This window comes from Protopterus annectens, chromosome 3.part0 (assembly GCF_019279795.1).
Source record: "Protopterus annectens isolate FY-2018-M chromosome 3.part0, PAN1.0, whole genome shotgun sequence".
Lineage (NCBI taxonomy): Eukaryota > Metazoa > Chordata > Ceratodontiformes > Protopteridae > Protopterus > Protopterus annectens.
The window spans coordinates 943,565,245-943,583,492 of record NC_056731.1 but is presented as its reverse complement, the minus strand read 5'-3'; the positions used below and the strand labels follow the sequence as shown (position 1 = coordinate 943,583,492).

The 18,248-nt window shown below is 37.2% G+C and overlaps 1 protein-coding gene across 1 annotated transcript in view; it reads right to left on the bottom strand.

The window, feature by feature from the left end:
* Positions 1-18,248, bottom strand: part of KDM1B (lysine demethylase 1B) — a 1,151,880-nt gene that overhangs the window by 359,520 nt on the left and 774,112 nt on the right. The gene's annotated exons all lie outside the window — the stretch shown is intronic.

The following is an 18,248-nucleotide window of genomic DNA, read 5'->3' as shown; positions in this document are numbered from 1 at the left end:
GTCCTGTATGCCTTAACAATTAACACACATTAAAAACATACAAAGAGTTCTCTGTAGCAACAACCTAATCAGGAATTTTTGCAGAATGTCAGCAAATCACAAAGCTATTCTTTGTTTAGATTTTTTTTAATTAAATAGATCATTCACGTTGCCCATTTTAATCATTCTCAATAAAATATATTAAATGCTCTATCACTCTAAAAATCTTGACTTTATGGTATGCTGTCATTAAAGAAAATTTGTTTAGTTGATCTCGGTGTCTTTTTCAGCAAGCCACAATCCAATCAGCCTGTTTAATTAAATATACTCAGCTTGACTACTTTATTACTTCATCCAGGGGCTTTGTGGCTTCAGTGCTAGATAAACTGGTTTAGAGATAAAGGAGGTGAAGAAGCCCATCATGGGGGTGGGGTGTAAGAGCATGAACTTTCTAAAGTAAAAAAAGTCTACAACTCTAATCATTACCATTATTTATTAAGTGTAATCCACCAGCTTTTCTCTCAAAAATCCAGTTTTAGGAGGGACAGAGTAACATTTTGAGGGAAAATCAGGTATAGTTGAAGCATATCATTTTTGGTTTGTCCAGAAATCTTGAGCAAAGATATTGCCAGGTATGGGAAGAAGAGACTACTGACAGATTTAGTTAAATCACCTTAGTTTTGGAAAGACAGTAGTCTTGCATCCTGATCACCTTAGTTTTGGAAAGACAGTAGTCTTGCATCCTGTCTTATTATTATTTTTATTATTAAATTACACTTAAAAAGTGTTAGAAAATAAATCTATTTTCTTAACCACTTCAGGTTGTTAAGACTGATGTCTCCTAGGGAATATTCTATTCACGGGACAAGGGGTGTGGTAGGTTTCATAAACTAGTACACTGAGGATGGAATGGCTATAACCCTTCTTCTCTAATAATCATTGAGGACTGCAAACACTAGTAATGACAGACTTTTGAGTTACAGGCTTCATATTCGTCAGAAGAATGTACGATCATGTAAAACCTGTTATTTTAGCCAGTTTCTAAGTACATGAGAGAAAAGGAATACTTCAGATTTGTCAGTAATTATGGGTGTTTACTCCTTCCTTAAATTTTGGTTTTGCTCCTGGTTGCTGCATTAAGATTGAGATATACTGAAAGTACTATTTGGTGAGCTGTGTTTGTTAAGGGCAAAGCAAAATAATTAATCCTGTAGCAGCAACTTGATCTATGTTGCCGAGGCTACCTTTTTGACCATTTATAGAAATCTCAGGTAATTACTAGACGTAGTTATCTATTAGGCGGTCACGTGATGTATGAAAGCAAAGGGCAGTTTGAAAATCACAACCAAGTGATCATTGTTGTGGCTTGGTTAGGGACTGGGAAAGAACAGAGCATAATGCCTGAAATCCCTAAGTTGAAATACATTTGTTATTTTTTTCACTTTTTTCTCTGGTAGAAATCCAAACAGATGCATGGTCAATGATAACAGTACATACCGACCAAGCATCTTATGTCTGCATCATTTTTTTTGTTTAATTTCTATAGAAGCTGATGTGGTGGGTGATGTCTCCTATAGCTGCAAGTGAAGTTGATGGCTCATATTCTACCACTTTTGGCAATCACATATGAGAGGTGATTGCTGTAAGTGGTTGTATGTGGGGGAAGGGCAGGTTCTGCATGAAAGCAATGGGCAATAACTTGTTGTTATGCAAAACAGTCACTGACATAGCTACTTTGGGGGGAATGGTTGTGTGAGCAATGGCTACTTGTAGTGAGCAGGGGGATGATCTACTTGCTTGCTTAACTTGGCCCCCCCTTTCCCACAAGTGGAATAACTCCAGTGAATGGTTATTTTTTAGTTGAGGAATGCAGTTCCTCACAACACCCAGGGCAGGCTTAATATAATCCTATGAGAGACAGGGAGCCAGTTAGAAAGTATGCAAAGGATTTGCTACAAGTAACCAATGTCAGGAGTATGTATGTGTGTTTAGAGCAAGAGATTAAAATTACTGTCTTCATTTTTTTCTTTCTTCACAGACAGAGTTGTACATAGAAGGTGGATGCATTTATAGCAAAGGGGTTGAGAAGGCACACTACATATAAAGAACAACTGGTCAATACAAGAACACTATCAAATAAAAACATGGCTTGCCAGGAGTCAGTGCATGTGTCCAATAGCAGCAAGTTGAAATATTTTACTGTATGTTTATTATCTTCTCAGTGAGACATAAGTAAACAGAATGTCATTTTAGGGGACATTTAATGCATGAAAGCAAATGTCAATTACAGCACCACTTCTGGCTGACAAATGATATTTTTGAAGGGGTAATGGCTATTAAAGAGAATACAGTCATTACATTTCTGTGAATCCTTCAGTCAGAGGAATTGTATCTTCTCAGCAGAGGCACATTCCATTGGATGTTTTATACCAATGTACCTTATTAGAAGTTCATGACCTTTTTTTCATTGTGAATTGTCTTTGGTGAACTGAAATATGGCCTCAGACACAGCTAGTAAATCCTGTATTTTGTTGGGCTTTTCTTGTTACAGTCTGCCACCATGCTTTGTGTCCACCTGGGTGTTTTTGACCTCTGGACAAAAGGACTGGGGGCAGATGGCTCACTTATTCAGAGCTTCCCTGTGCCTGGCTTTGACACCTGTGATTACCAGATCTTGGATTGCTTCTAAAACCATCTGTGGACCTACAAAGCTGATACAAGTATTTTTTTTTTGCACTTGCTCTAGCTATCACAATGCTATTTAACACTTCTTGCTGCATTTATTTATTTAATTGAATTTATCACTATTTTTCAGCCTGCACTTGTTAAAAAAATACCATTTGTTTGTTACTGTACTGCTCTTAGGTTGTTCTAACAGTATTCTGATATTTACTAACCTCCTCTCATACGACAAAAGCTGTTCTAAGTTTGTCAAAATGCTCCTGAATCTGCAAAAATATTTCTAAGTTTTGCAAAGTTTTTCTGTGTTTGTAGAAGTTCTCCTATATTTGCAGACTTTTTTTTATACATCTGTGAACATTTCTCAGGGTTTGGGAACTTATTTCCAAGGATTTCTGCCTTTTGCTGTAAAGCATTTGTTACTGCACTTGAGCTCAAAAGCTGTTCGTTTTACATTAAGAGGGTTTTTCTGCACTCTGGTGAGAGCAAAGGGCTGATTCAACCCATCCATGTTGGGAACTGCTGGTGGAAGGCTTATTGTGAGTTTATCTGACTGGTCTGAGTGCTTAACTATGTAAAAATCTTTCATCCTGTTGGTATAAAAGCCTTGCATTTGTACTTTGCACAAAAGCAGTTACGTATGCCTTGTATATAAGCAAACCTCTCCAGGTCAAAATCCTTTACAGGAAACACTCTCCACAGTCTCCCACTGTTCATAGCTGCTTGAAAAGCTGCCAGTTTGCAAAGAGGGCAACACCACTGCAGGTCATCTAATAGCATACTATTAAGTATTCTCAAAAAGTTCTAAGTAACTGTCCACTACTCCTTCTCATCTATGAAAAGATCTGGTGTATTGGATAGGTGCGTCCCTGTTATCTCTGTTTTGGCCTGGTGGACATGGGCATCCTGAGTCAATGTAGCAATTGCCTCATGTTCACAGACAATCATTTAATTTTACAACAGACAAACACAGTGTGAGAGATGTAGATATACAATGTTATTGGAGGCAAAGCTCTTACATATACACATGAAAAATGCACACCAGGTTGCCAGGGCTACACCCAAAACACTCAGTAACACTAAGAAACAAACACACAGACCCAAATATGTGAACGTACTCACTTGTAATTAACTCAAATCTCCAAGACCTCCTAAAAGCATCTTTCAGTGGGCCTGTGCACACACAAAAAAGACAGCACCTCACACAACATACAACTCTGAAAATCATAGTAGTACCACTTCCAAGCCCATAAGGCAACACACCACACAGCCAAACATTTTAGTTATTGTGAATTCCATTTTTAGACATATTGTTGTCCCTCTTACAAGGCTAAACAAGGAGATCACAGTGAGCTAGCTGTCTGGAGCCAGGATCCACCAGATCACGCATTCACTTAGGTCTTTAAACCACAAGTACCAGTATGAGAAGGTCACTGTCCATGTGGGCAAAACGATCTACCTCATTGGACTATATGAAGAGAGACATGATGGAGTTCTTTGAAAATGTGTCCCTGGCAGGTAGGAATCCAGCCTTTAATAGCATCCTACCTTCATCAATGATGATGCCACTGTACCAGCAAAAATGACTGACCAACAACTGGCTTAGTTTTCTAGTGTCACAAGGGGATCCAATATCTGTTAGCCTGGGGACATGATCAACATACAAAAATTATTGGAATTGGAAAGTAGATGTATATTAAATTATAGGGCAATGAACCTACAGATTTGAACTTGAATATTAATTTGAATTTCTAATTTTGTAAAGCATTTTTATAGTTAATTATTGATGAACACTTTGTATGCGTTGTTGTTGCAGTACTGTTTTTTTTCAAATGTTTAACTGGTTAATTGCTTGCATTAATTAATTAAAGATGATTTAAAATGGTTGTATGGTGTTTTAAGAATTATTCCTCTGAAGGCATTGTAGCACAGTACTGGAACACAAGTTTTTCTTTTATTTTTTGCAGCATTCAGTGGCTCCGTTTGCTTTGTTTTTTTTTAGTTTATTTTTCATGTGTGATGACATGATCAACAAACCAAGATGCTTTGCCAGAGATGGTTTGCACTTGTCACCACTTGGCTTTTGGATACTGGTAAAAACTTCAACTATCCACATAGTTCCTTTTTTAGACTATGCCACGTTGTTAAACCTTCCAACATAACAAAAATTACTCATGAATGCCTAAAGGTACTGTTGCTCAATGCTAGGAGTTTAACTCATTACAGCTGAGTGCTCCTCCAGGTGTTTCTGCAGTTACCTCCTACTGCACCTCTAGGTGTCAAATATTGCTTGTTCATATTTGTAATAATAATTCCAAAATCACGCTACATAAAAGGTATCATAATAATTTATCTGGAAGCATGCATGATGGCAAACACAACTGTATTGATATTTGACCTCTGGCAATGAGTATTTGTTAGAACTGTAAGGTGACAATGTCACTGTTAAAGACTCAAGCCACACCCACTGGGAGTTAAAGGTACACACTCAAAAGAGCTATACTGGAGGGAATGCACACCCTGGAAGCACTCCTCACCCCGGAGAAAGCAGATATATGTGCAGTCATGGAAACATGTTTCAGAACCATGGAAAAGCGCCCTAACTATTAAAGGCTGCAATGCCTTTCATACATTTTGATCCACCTCAGCTCAAGATAAAACAACGGGAGGTGTCTCAGTGTTCATAAAGGACAAGTACACTGCTAGAGTGGTCCAACAACATGACTCTCTTGAGCTGATCCATGCCCAACTAACCATAGGTGCGACCTCCTATCATACCCTTGCTAGCTGCAGATCCCCTAACATGAGTCTGGAAAACCAAACCTCCTACATAAACCTACTGGAATCCCTTAGCAGTCAGCCTAACACTATATGTACGGGTGACTTCAACCACCCCTCCATAAACTGGGAGACTTATACAACCCATAATTCACTTGCTCAGATGTTTTCATCAAAGCAAACACCCTGGAGCAACTAAGGTCCAAGCACCAAAATTTATTAAAACCTCTAGCGACTCGGCAGGAAGCCTTCAAAGGAGAATAAAACAGTTCTAAACACTGCAGTTTAAATAATAAAATCAATTAACCAACCATTACATAATTAACCCTTAATTAGGTTAGAAAAACTTTCCAATTACATTCCACATTAATACCAGCTGGACTCAAAGTTCCATACTTCAGTATAAAGATAGTTTCTTTATACAAAAGCTTTTACTTAACATCAAAATTAAATCCTTTATCAGGAATATGTTCTAAAATAGTACATTGTAAACCATCTAGGTTTTTATTGTGACAATCTTTAAAATGCACTGCAAGACGGCTTTCAGGTTTAGCATTTTTGATATCCCTGATATGTTCTTGAACTCTAAGCTTGAAAGCCCTCTTGCTGTTTTAATAAATTTTGGTGCTTGGATCCTGGTTCTACTTTGTTTTTCCAGCTTTTCCTAGACCTTGTGAGTTTACCCTGGAGCAACTAGTTAGCTCCCCAAACAGAGATGGAAATATCCTAGACCTAGTACTTACAAACATGGGGGGGGGGTGCTCCCTCCTGTGCATTAACTCCTCCCCGGGTAAGATCTGATCACAAAATGATCTCCTTCAGTATTAAAACTGACCTAGAACCCCCATCAAACTCCATACCTGTTAAGAACTTTGCTAAGGCCAATTATCTCAAACTAAGCGACAGCTTATTATACTTCTAAGTCCCTCCTGAACCTGGATGACACTGAGGGCTACTCTGAGCTGTACACAAAAGCACTGTATAACCACATTCATAGCTGCATTGATGAGGCAGTACCTGTATGAGTCAAACCTAAGATAACTGACAAAAATAAACCACCCTGGTGGACCTCAAGCATAAACAGGATATTCAACAAAAGGAAAAAGGTCCTCTACAAAGCCAAGAAAGAACATACAAATCAGTGCAAAAATACACTCACCAGTCTAAACAAACAAACAAATTAAAGAGCAGACCAAATCTGTCAAAGCAAACTATGAGGCAACTATAGCCTTCCAGGTGAAAAATAACCATAAGAATTTTTTTTATTATGTTTATAACCTCAGGGGAAATGCTCAGCAATGTGCTGAGTTAATCATGAATGGGAACACTTACACCCAACTTGAAACTATAGCAAACCTGCTGGCCGACAAGTTCATTTTAAACTTCTCCCCCCATCACCTCCTACCACACCCAAAGAAATACCTGCAACCATCCCCCTACCAGTCATTTAGAGGGAACAGGTTCTTACTTTGATCACTAAAGCCACAAACCCAGCTTCCATGTATCCCAACAACATTCCAGGATGCTTCTTAAATAGCTTAAAACAGAATCTATCAGGGCCACAAGAAACCCTCTTTAACCACAGTCTTTGGATGGGCTTTGTCCCAGAGGAATGAAGGACCACAGCAATCGTCCTTCTGCACAAGAGGGGGGGGGGCATCAACTGACCCAGGGAACTACAGACCCATAAGCTGGACCAGTCTAATCTGCAAGACCATGGAAAGAATTATCATGGACCTGATCAGTAATGACATAGGAACTCTTCAAACACTGGAACAGAACCAATTTGGTTTGTCAAATGGAAGTCTTGCCTGTTCAGTCTAGTGGACTTTTTCAAGAAAGTCACTAGGGCCATGGGTAAAATGGTACACAGCACTTATCTAGACCTGGCCAAAGCATTTGACACAGTCCCCCACTCGGTGATTACAGATAAACTTACTGAGTTAGGCATAAACCCCTGCATAGTCAGATGGACAGCCAACTGGCTCATTGACAGGACTCATGCTGTCTGGATAAGGGGAATGCACTTCCAATAACAAACGTGCTACTAGCGGTGTTCCACAGGGTTCAGTCTTGGGACCCCTCCTGGTTGATATATACTTCTTTGAAGTGAAGGCCAATGTTGGAGGCCTCTGCTTCACCAAGTTCGCTGATGACTGTAAGCTGGGAGCAATTACTGAATCAACAAACAATGTTGACATCCTACTAACAGGCCTAAAAATGGCAAACTGTTGTCAAAACCATGGTCTGAGACTAAATGCTAAAAAATACATAAGCATACCCTTTAGTAAATCAGATATCCCATAGATTATAATATCAACAGCTCACCCCTAAAAGTAGACCCAGTGAGTAAGGGACCTAGGAACACAGATAGTAGCTTAAACTTTGACCACCAGGTAGCTACAGTAGTAAGGACATCCTTCTGTGTGGCTGAACTTAGAAGTAAAGGCATGGCATCAAGATCAAAGGAAGTCATAGTGCTATTGTAATTGGCCCTCATTAGGCCCATAATAGAGTATAATGCTCCCTTCTGCATGTACCTAACCAGGCACTTACACCAACTGCAGGAGTTCCAGAGGTTTCTTTCTAACAAAATACAAAACGCAAGACATAGGTCTTATGCAGACCAACTAAAGGCCCTAGCCCTTTACCCAATCTCATATCGTTTATTGAGAGGGGACTTATGCCTGACCTACAAGGCATTCTCTGATCCAGCCCTGATGAAAATGTTACATACTCCCAAGAAAAATTAAATGAGGGTTATGCATTCCATGGACATGAACCTTATTTGTGACTGCAACAGATCTTGCTGGAGAGACAGATTCGTATCTCAAAGGCTACCTCGTTTATGGAATAAACTTTCCATCTTTGTAAAACAAAGTCTTTCCCTCACCCTCTTCAAAATGAATTTGGATAAATGGATGGGGAACTGTAAATTCACTCCTGGGGTACTGTCAATGTCCCTTATGGACAGAGGCAGTCTAAAAAATGACTCAGGGCTCCAACATCCAAAGACCCACTACCCTGATACAACCCTATCCCATATCTGGGGAATTAAGATATAATATTGTTATATCCTGGTTATTATTGGCTAGACTTTTAAAGGCTCATGCACCATTAGCCTAGTAATCTATGACAAAATCAAATGGCTATTAATAGGACCACTTTTGACTGGTTATTGATATGATTTGTTGAGGAGACAGTATCTATCAAAGAGCAATATGGACTATCGAAATAATGTGATTCTTTCACAGTCAAAGGAAATATACCCTCTCAGAAGGGGCACAATTCCCTAGGGCAGTATGTTTATGCTTTAGACTATGGCACCTTCTTACAAATCTATTTTTTAATGTGAGTTATCTTTGAGGAACACACATATGGCCTCTTATAAACAGCTAACAAAGCCTGTGTTTCAGACGGCTTGTGCTGTCACATTCCAGTACTATGCCTGGTTCTCAAGGAGGGAGCATTTGACCTCTACAAAAGGAAGGTGGTGTATGAAAACAAATAGCAATTTCAGGATCACTTCTGATTTGTATACTGATGTGGTTTGTTGTGGTGGGGGGATAGGATCTGTCAGTTATATGACCACTGTGGATACGTGATTTCTTCACAGTCTGAGGTAGTATAGCCTCTCAAAAGGTGCACAAATCCATTGTGAGAGCATATGTATGTTTTCTTCTGAAGTATCTTACTACAAAAGTAGCATTATTGTTTATTGTGAGCTCTCCTCAGGAATCTCACATGTGGACTACTACATATGACTAGTAAATATAAAGTTTCACTGGACTTTTGCTGTCAAGTCTGGCACTATGTTTTGTTTTCACATCAGGCATCTGGATGTTGCGGTTATGCTGTTTCACAAAAAAATATACATTTTGTATTTTTTCAGTCTGACAGTATATATCTCAATCATATAATCAGTGTGTTTTTATGAAATAAGAACCAAAACAATATTATTTTCGATGGGAAAATAATATTCTCTCTATGCTACAGCAAAACACACATTCTACATGCTGATAGGTATGCACATTATTTCAGATTATGTTGTCTGCTTCTCTTATGGTAGTAGATATAAAAAAATAAATACATATTGGCCCATTTATACATTAAGTGTCCTCCTTGCCATTCACCCCTCAAGCATTCAGAAGCTTCTGGCACCTTTGCAGCCAGTGCTCTGCCCACCCCTGGTAGCTAACACCCTCTGCACATCCCCAGTCACTACTAGGGATACACCAAAGTAATATGCCTGAGTGCAGACCCCTTCCTTGACCCTACTCTCAGGCTAAGTGAGCTGATATAAGCCACTGAAGCCCATCTCCCACTCAATTACTACAGCACCCAAGCAAAAAAAAAACAACTTAACAATGATAGAGTGGACTACTGAGGATAAGATAAACTATGTACTGCAATTATTATGCAAGAAGCCCAGAATTTCTGGATATGAGACATTCAAAAAGAGTACGAGAGAAATTAGAGAAAAGAAAAATACTAGCCCAAGAAAAACTGTCAAAAGCTTCAAATGCAAAGTTGTGCTCATCAATGCAACAGATTCATAAAAAGCATTATATAGACCAAGAAACCTTGGGCTGTTTGGAGAAATGATCGACTGTGGAAGTGCGAAAATATGAAAAACAAAAGCTAGAGATTTGTGAAAGGTAGGGAAAAAAACATGGACATGGGAAAGAAAGAAAGACAGAAAAAGAAATCTAAAATGCAAAGGAGAAAGCCAAACTGAGCAATACAAAAAAAGCAGCTCCAGAGATATTTGAAGAGAAATACAGGCAAAGGCACCGAGATATGGAAAATTTCAATATACAAAAAATAAAATCACAAGGGGGAATGTATAACTGAAGATTAGTAAAGTAGAAATTAAACAAACAGGAGCTGAAGTAATGGAATACCTGTGAAGTGGAGGATTTAGTGTATAAAGTCAGGCACAGGTTATGTCACAGCATGATGGAACAATGAGTCCCCATAATAAGGAGAAACAGGTACAGCGGCAGACATCTGAGGAAGAAATATGGACATGAGAAAGAAAAAGAGATTTAATATGGTGCCACACTTATGCAAAGGAGAAAGCAAAGCTAATCAATAAAAAAGCAACAGCAAAGATATTTTAAGAGAAGTATAGACAAAGGCATCTGGATATGAAACATTTTACAATACAAAAAATATGAAAACAAAGTGGGGAATGTAGAAAAGATGACTAATAATGCAATAATTAAAAAAATATAAACTGAAATTATGGATTACCTGTGAAGTGAAAGATTTAGTGTAGAAAATCCAATGTCACAGCATGATGGAACAATGAGTCCCCAAACTAAGGAGAATAAAGTGGAATGCGAAGATCTGATCAGTTACCACATGTAGATATACTCTGTACCTTTCAGCAGGAAACCAGTGCAAAAAATTCAGCTGGAGTTGTACAGCAAAGGAAGGTGCAAACGGTGGCAACTATGATGCAGTTAATGTTGCGGAGTGATAGGCCAGTGAGTTCCCTATGAAAGAACAATAGATGAAGCAGGATGCAGCTGAATATGTCACAGGAAGATGTTCTGGAACTTTCTGTAGAACCCCAAAAGAAAACAAAAAATAAAGACTGTGCCCTCAGTTTAGAAGAAAAAGATCTAAAGGAATAGTTGCCTGATTTAATAGTGATGGACAGAAATATTAAGAGTGATGAAAGAAACAGATTACAGAAAGTTAATAAGACCAAAATGTTAGAAGTCTGACAAAAATGAACACAGTAATCATGACTATTAACAGAAATTCACATGCTATAACAGAAGTAAATGTGATATATTACTGTGCAGCTAAATTAATAACAGATAAAGTCTTATCACAAAAATACTTGGTAAAAAAGGGAAAGGAAGGGAAGAAATCAAATATTATGGAAGTATCAAGTTCATTAAATTACAAAGCAATTAAGACAAGAAGTTTGTTAGAAGAGTATAGAAGAGAGAACAGATCAACAAAAATACTAAGAATGATACACATGATAAAAGTGATGCATAGTATTAGAACATACCAAGGATCTATCATACACTATTCCAAATAAACTAAAGATATCAGTATAGTTAGAAAAAACTTAGAAGATATGAAGATAAATACAAAGGAAAAGTACAAATACGCAGTTCATTGATGACCCAAAAAAGTTTTATAGAGAATTGGGAACCAAAGCTAAAGGAATATAAATACCTCTTAAAAAGGTAGAAATAGACACATTTTGGAGAAATATCTATGAAGATCCTATGGAACATAAAGATGCTAAATGGACAGAAGTAAAAGAAGCAGTAAAAAAAAGTTCAGATGCACATAATATGAAATGGGATGAAGTAACAGACAGAGAAACTGAAACAAAATTAAGAAAAGCTCCTAAATGGAAAACACCAGGCCCAGATGTACTACCTAACTTCTGGCTAAAAGTATTAACATCTTTACACAAACATTTAGCCGTAAGTAAGAACTACTTGTAAACGCACTCTGAACAGACACCAACTTGGTTAACAGGAAAAATTATACTCCTTCCCAAGAATGAACTCGCAAACTATCCTAATACTATAGTCCAATAATCTATATAATAGAAATGATGTTGGCCGAGTTTATAGTCACTTACAAGAAAACTCAATAATGTCAACTGAAAAAAGGGTAACAAAAGAAAGTCATACGGAAGAAAGGCTCATTTGTTGTTAAATAAAGTCATAACGGAGAACTGTAAAGTGGAGAGGAATCTAGGTATGGAATGGATAGATTACAAAAATCATCTGACAGCATCCCACTTTCATGGATAAAGGAGTTCTTACAGACATATAAGGTACACCCTACATCAATCAATTACATTACAGTGACCATGAAACAGTGGCAAACCAATCTGCAGCTAAGCCATGATAAAGAACAAGTATTCCAGGAATAAAAATTCAAAGGGGGATATACCAGGGTGACTCATCACTAATCTTTTGTCTTGCCCTTAACCCATTAAGTTGTCTACTTAACAGATGAGGTCAGGGTTACAATTTGGCTCCTAGACAACAACAAAGTGTAAAGACTTCTCATATTTTTGTGGATGACTTAAAATTGTACAGTTTATCAGGAGCAGAAAGAACTGAAAGTTGTCAAAACTTTCTCATATGACACAAGAATGCCATTTGGTCATGAAAAATGTACAAAATAACATTTAAAGCAAGAAAGATACAGCACCAATAAAATATAAGTCTGGGACAGGAATGTGATGTAAAGGAACTTGAGCTGGAGGGATTGTGTAAATATTTGGGAATTGATGAAGGATTGACAATAAAAACATGAACAAATGTGAGCAAAACTCTGTAAGGAATTTTTTAAAAGACTAAAATTAATACTAAAAACAGCCCTGATATCTAAGAACAAAGTCCAAACTATAAACCATTTTGCTCTTCCTGTTCTAACTTACAATTCTAGGGTGACTGCCGGCCTCCAAAAGGTATTAGATTAGTTGGACAGGAAAACAAGAAAAATGCTTTATGTTTATCAAGTGATATATAAAAGTCAGTGCATACCAAGATTATATATTCTTCATTCTGAAGGAGTTATGGGCCTCTTCGAAATTGACTACATGTAAAAATCTGCAATCATAAGACTGCATATCTGATGACCTCACCAGATCTAAGCATGGTGAATGTTTTGAAACATGTAGAGACCAAATCTAAGATGACTTCCCTGCTTAGTTTACCAGACACACATCGGCTGGCAAGTGGGAATGGAAACTAAACCAGAAGTAGACAAAAATTAGGCAGCAACTAAATAATGATAAAAAAAAAATATGAAGAAGCATCAGATGAGAAAGCAAACAATGTGGAAAAGGCATGAGTATAGTTGCAAGTACAGAAAACTCCTGGAACAAACCCATGTCAATCAGGATCTGATGCAGGAATGGTTAGGAGAGGTGAATTTAAACCAAAAGATGAAAGGTTAATATTATCAACCCAGGACAGTGGACTAAGTACATGTTGGTTTGCAAAATCCTTTGAACATGTACAACAGTGAGAGAAACAGACAAATGCAGTTTCTGTAAACAGAACTGGAAACAGTTGCACATCTTGTTGCTGGGTGTGAAACGCCAATGGCAGAGGGCCTGTATACTGAAAGTCATAATAATGTGGCAACACTGTGGCATTGGGGACTGTGCAATCATTACAATACTGAAGTAGCCGAGAAGCACTGGAAACCTGAGTCATAAATCATTATAGAGCATGATGAAGTTTATATCATGCGGGATTACCCATTACCAATAGTTCAAAAAGTAAATGTAAGAAAAACAGATATGGATGTCCATGAAAAGACAACAAAACTAACATTAATCACTGAAATTGCTGCACCCAGTGATTACAGTATCTAACGTACACAGAGACACAAAATCATAAAATACTAATATTTTCAGGCAGCAATGAAGGCAATGTGGAAGAAGGAAACCCAGACAGTTCCAAAAGTGGTAGAGCAATGGCTCTCTCAAAAAAAAAAAGAATTTACAATCATACTTAGATATGCTACAGATCACATGTAACTGTATGAATTGCAGAAGTCAATTCTGGGCACATTGTGGGTGCTGTGAAGAGCACTTATTGTCTAACATCAAAGAATGAAACAATACTAATTTCACAAAATTTAATCATACTTTGAATTAGGACTCGGGTTTCTTTCCGCCATGGTATTGGAAACTCAAAAGACTTGGAGAAATGAAACCGTCAGAACAAGTACATAACTATTTATATGGCATTTATGCTATGTCTTCCAAATATGTCTCTTTCCCTGGACTGAATTGTTCAGGCTGTAGTGCTAAAAGTGAAAGTAGTAGCATAGATGTCCTAGACTAATGTTTTCTTAAAATAAGCACCTGAACTTATCTGCTCTCACTGCATGGACCTTGAAAGATTCTGGCAAAATCTTCCCTGCTAATTAACAGAACAGAGTTGCAATGACCATAAAGATTCCGTTTGCTTTGCAATGGGATTACTGTTTACTTTTGTCAAGTTAAACAAAATGCGATACTGTTTAACATATCTACAGACATCCAATCTATTCAACAAAGCCGCTGTCACATTTAACTTGGCTATAAAACATACCGGGAGATTAATGAAGTGAATGACTGCAATCTCAGAAACCACTTCTGAAGAAAGTTTGGGTTAATTTTCAGATTTACTCTATTTTCTGAGTGACCAAGATGGCTCTGATCACAAAGCCTGAAGTACAGAAATCCTTCTGACAAAAGTAATGGTTACAAGACTGTTCCAAGAAAGGAAACAAGTCACAAGAAGGTATAGGATCAAAAGGTGATACAGGAAATCTTTCACTGACAAAACTGTAATCTTACAGAGGACTTCCAAATTAGCTGCACACTGATCAACAGCTTAACTTCAACTCTCAAGTGTGACAACAGAAACTGAGAAACAGAAGTCAGTAATATTGTCAGGTTGATTAAAATTCACTTAATGGCTAGTAAAAACACTGCCTGGACACCTGCAAAGAAGAAACTAAGAGAGCCTGACAGAAAATCAGCTAGAAAAGGTGAAGAGAAAACAATGACTGGGAAGAACTGAAGTTGCTCAGCAAAACACAGGTCAAGGTCCAGCTTTGGTGAAAGACATGGCTTCCAGTAATCCACAGGAAAAATAAGTCAAATCCGATCAGAGCTGATTAAAATAAACAAAACACTGATGGAGTATATTAACTCAAATAATGAAAGGCTGGAAAAAGCTTTAAACAGCTATTCAGATAAGCTGACTGATGCAAAAATCAGCTGTTGAAATGAAGAAAAGGCTGGCTGAGTATGAGATTGCTCAAGAAGAGATGTTTAAAAAAAAAAGGGCAGAGTTAGAAGACAGAGCACGCAGGGAAAACCTTGAGATTTTCTGCTGTACCAGAGAAACTGAAAGGAACAGATTGTATTAATTTTATGAAAGCACAAGCAAGCAACTCCACTGGTATTTACAACAGGAACTGTTAATTGAAAGGGCACATTGTGTGTATGCTCTAAACTTGGCCATGAAAAAGCAGCTAAGACCAGTATTAGTGAAGATGCAATCATAACAGCAGAAAGAATTGATCCTGAAAAAACTGTGGCAAAAGGGCAACGCATTAAAAATTAGACAAGAGAGTGTTTGTGGAAAACGATTACTCACTGTACACCATGCAGAACAGAAGCAAATTTATCTCACAAATCACGAAATGTTGAGAGGCAGGTGTGAGATTTAAGATGCTGTACACAGCTGTCTTCAGAATATTTTTTTCCTGGAGGATCAAAGTAATTTTTTTATGCAGAATAGCGTATGGAGAAAATACTAAAGTTTATCCAACAAAAAGTGATGCATCAAACAGAAGGGGACTCTGCTTCTCATTCTTCCAATAATAAAGCTTATAGAGAGACTTCACCAGTGAAACCTCTTCCAATGTAAATGCTTGACTGATAGAAAAAAAAGCACAGGAGTTGACTAAAAGACTATGGAATACCTTGAACTGAAGGCTGGAATTGGAAGATGGAGATGAACAGGAAAAAGACCACCAAAATTGAAACGGTGGGGCGATAAAGTATCAATCACATTTGTGAAACATGGCTTTATAAGAAAAAGTGGAAAGATTCGATTTTTGTTGACTTTGTGAAACTTGTGGGGGATTGAAAAGCATATGCTCCACTTTATGTCATAAATATTTGGAAGGACACTGAAGGGAATGAGGAAAAAAAGAAAAGTAAGTGCAACAAGTTTTGTTCTTAACATTATTTGTATGGGGTATTTCATGATACAAATTGCAAGTTAGTGAAACATAGTTTGCGTTGTAAGTACTTTGAATTGTTTAGGTTTTTTGTTTTAGAACAAACAAATATTTTCTTTGGTGATTATGACACATTGTTGGAGATGTGGGAACTTAGGTGGCAGGTGTTCCTTAATGCTGAATCTTTCCCTGGTCTGAATGAGTCCCTTAATATTAAACGTATGTTTAGGTTGCTTAGATAAATATTTATCACATTAGTAATTCAGCTTTAATCATTAACAAAAGATCTTTGAAATATCCAGAATCCTTAATGCTGAATCTTTCCCTGGTCTGATTGAGCCCCTTAATATTAAAAGTATGCTTAGGTGGCTTAGATAAATATCACATTAGTAAAACAGCGTTAATCATAAACAAAATATCTTTGAAACATCCAGAATCCTTACAAGCAGTGGTTGTGTTATATTGCTGCATCTTTATTACTGGTACATTACCTTGATTACTGCTACATTTTCTTGGCTATTGTTGACTAGTTTTTATTATTTGTTTCTATGAAACAAATATTTTTTATTGGCTGCTGGCATTCTATATATTGAAGTATTTGTGCGGCTATCTTTCTTTCTAAAGTTGTTCCTGTTAAATTAATATTTAATGTATTTATTTATTTATTGACATCCAACTGGGCTTGTGGCCCATTTTCAGTGGAGACCCGAGGAGAAAAGCTCCAATAATACATTTTTATTACAGAGTAACATGCTAATACAAACAATAATGTGGTGAGAAACAATTACACAGAGCAAAAGTTTTGCATTTGTTAGGTACATACAAACAAGTTAAAGTTCCAAGTATGAAGAATGAGCCAAAAAAGACATTAAGAAACATACATTTTCAGTGAGATAATGCATTGGGTAGAGCAGTAAAACAAAGTAAATATATAATTCTGCAGTTTGTGTGGGATTATGTAAATACCTTATGAGAAGTGAAAGGGGGGACTAAGTGGGGGTACTTGATAAGGGAGAATGTGTAAATACCTTATGAGAAGTGAAAGGAGGGACTGGGTGGGGTCCTTAATAAGGGCGAGTGTGGGGGGGAGACTAAGTGAGGTGATTACAAGGGCAGGTCCTGGAATTGAGAAAATATGTTTTTAGTTTAGTTTTAAAGTGGGAGGTGTGTGGAATTATACGTCAGTCAATGGGAAGTCTGTTCCAGGCATGGCGACAGAATGTTTATAAAGTATTAAAGAATTAAAGTTATTAAAATTAAAAATTAAAGAATGAAATCATTCAAATACCGGTTTTGCCTCTGTGTTTTACTTCCTAGCTTTGGAAGTTTGTTAGTTGCAAGTTTTTAATTTCTTCCTTTTTTATTTTTATAGGTTTTAATAGTATTTTCAGTTACTGTTGTATGTGATAAGGATACTAGAGTAAACAAGTGCCATTTTTTTTCTTTTATAGTTTTAAGAAAAGTGAGCAATACAATGTAAAAAAGTGAAGAAAGGCTGGACAAAAACATGTTTAAGTTAATATGCTGTAATCTCAAATTGTTGAAGTCGGGGATGGAATAGAAAAGTGAACAGATATGTAGAGCTGATATGTTCTCTCTTAGTTTTGCATAGGTGATTGGCTTAATCTAACAATTTATGTAAACAAGTAAATAAGAAGACACTGAATGTAATGAAAAGTTTTCCTTTGACTTCAGTGTAAGCTGAGAGGTTTGCGGAGCTGTATGCACATTTGATACTTGTATTTCCATAGAGACATGCTGATTATACAAGGAAGCAATAAAAAACAGTACACTTTAAGGCCAAGTGTTAATGTTTTCTGAAAGCATATAATCTGTTTTTCACATATGGAACACGAATGAAAACAAGATGATAACAGACAGGAATTAGTGTAAGTAGAGGCACAGGCTGTAACATGTGCCTAGCATGGATCGCTTTAATGTTAGTTTGAAGTATATTTGTGTGTGTAGCTGTTAGACGTTTGTTGCTATCTGGAGGGTATAGCTTAATTATTTGAAGATGTACATAGTTTTCTGTGCTTGTTTCAAGCCCTGCTAGACAGGGGTCCAGG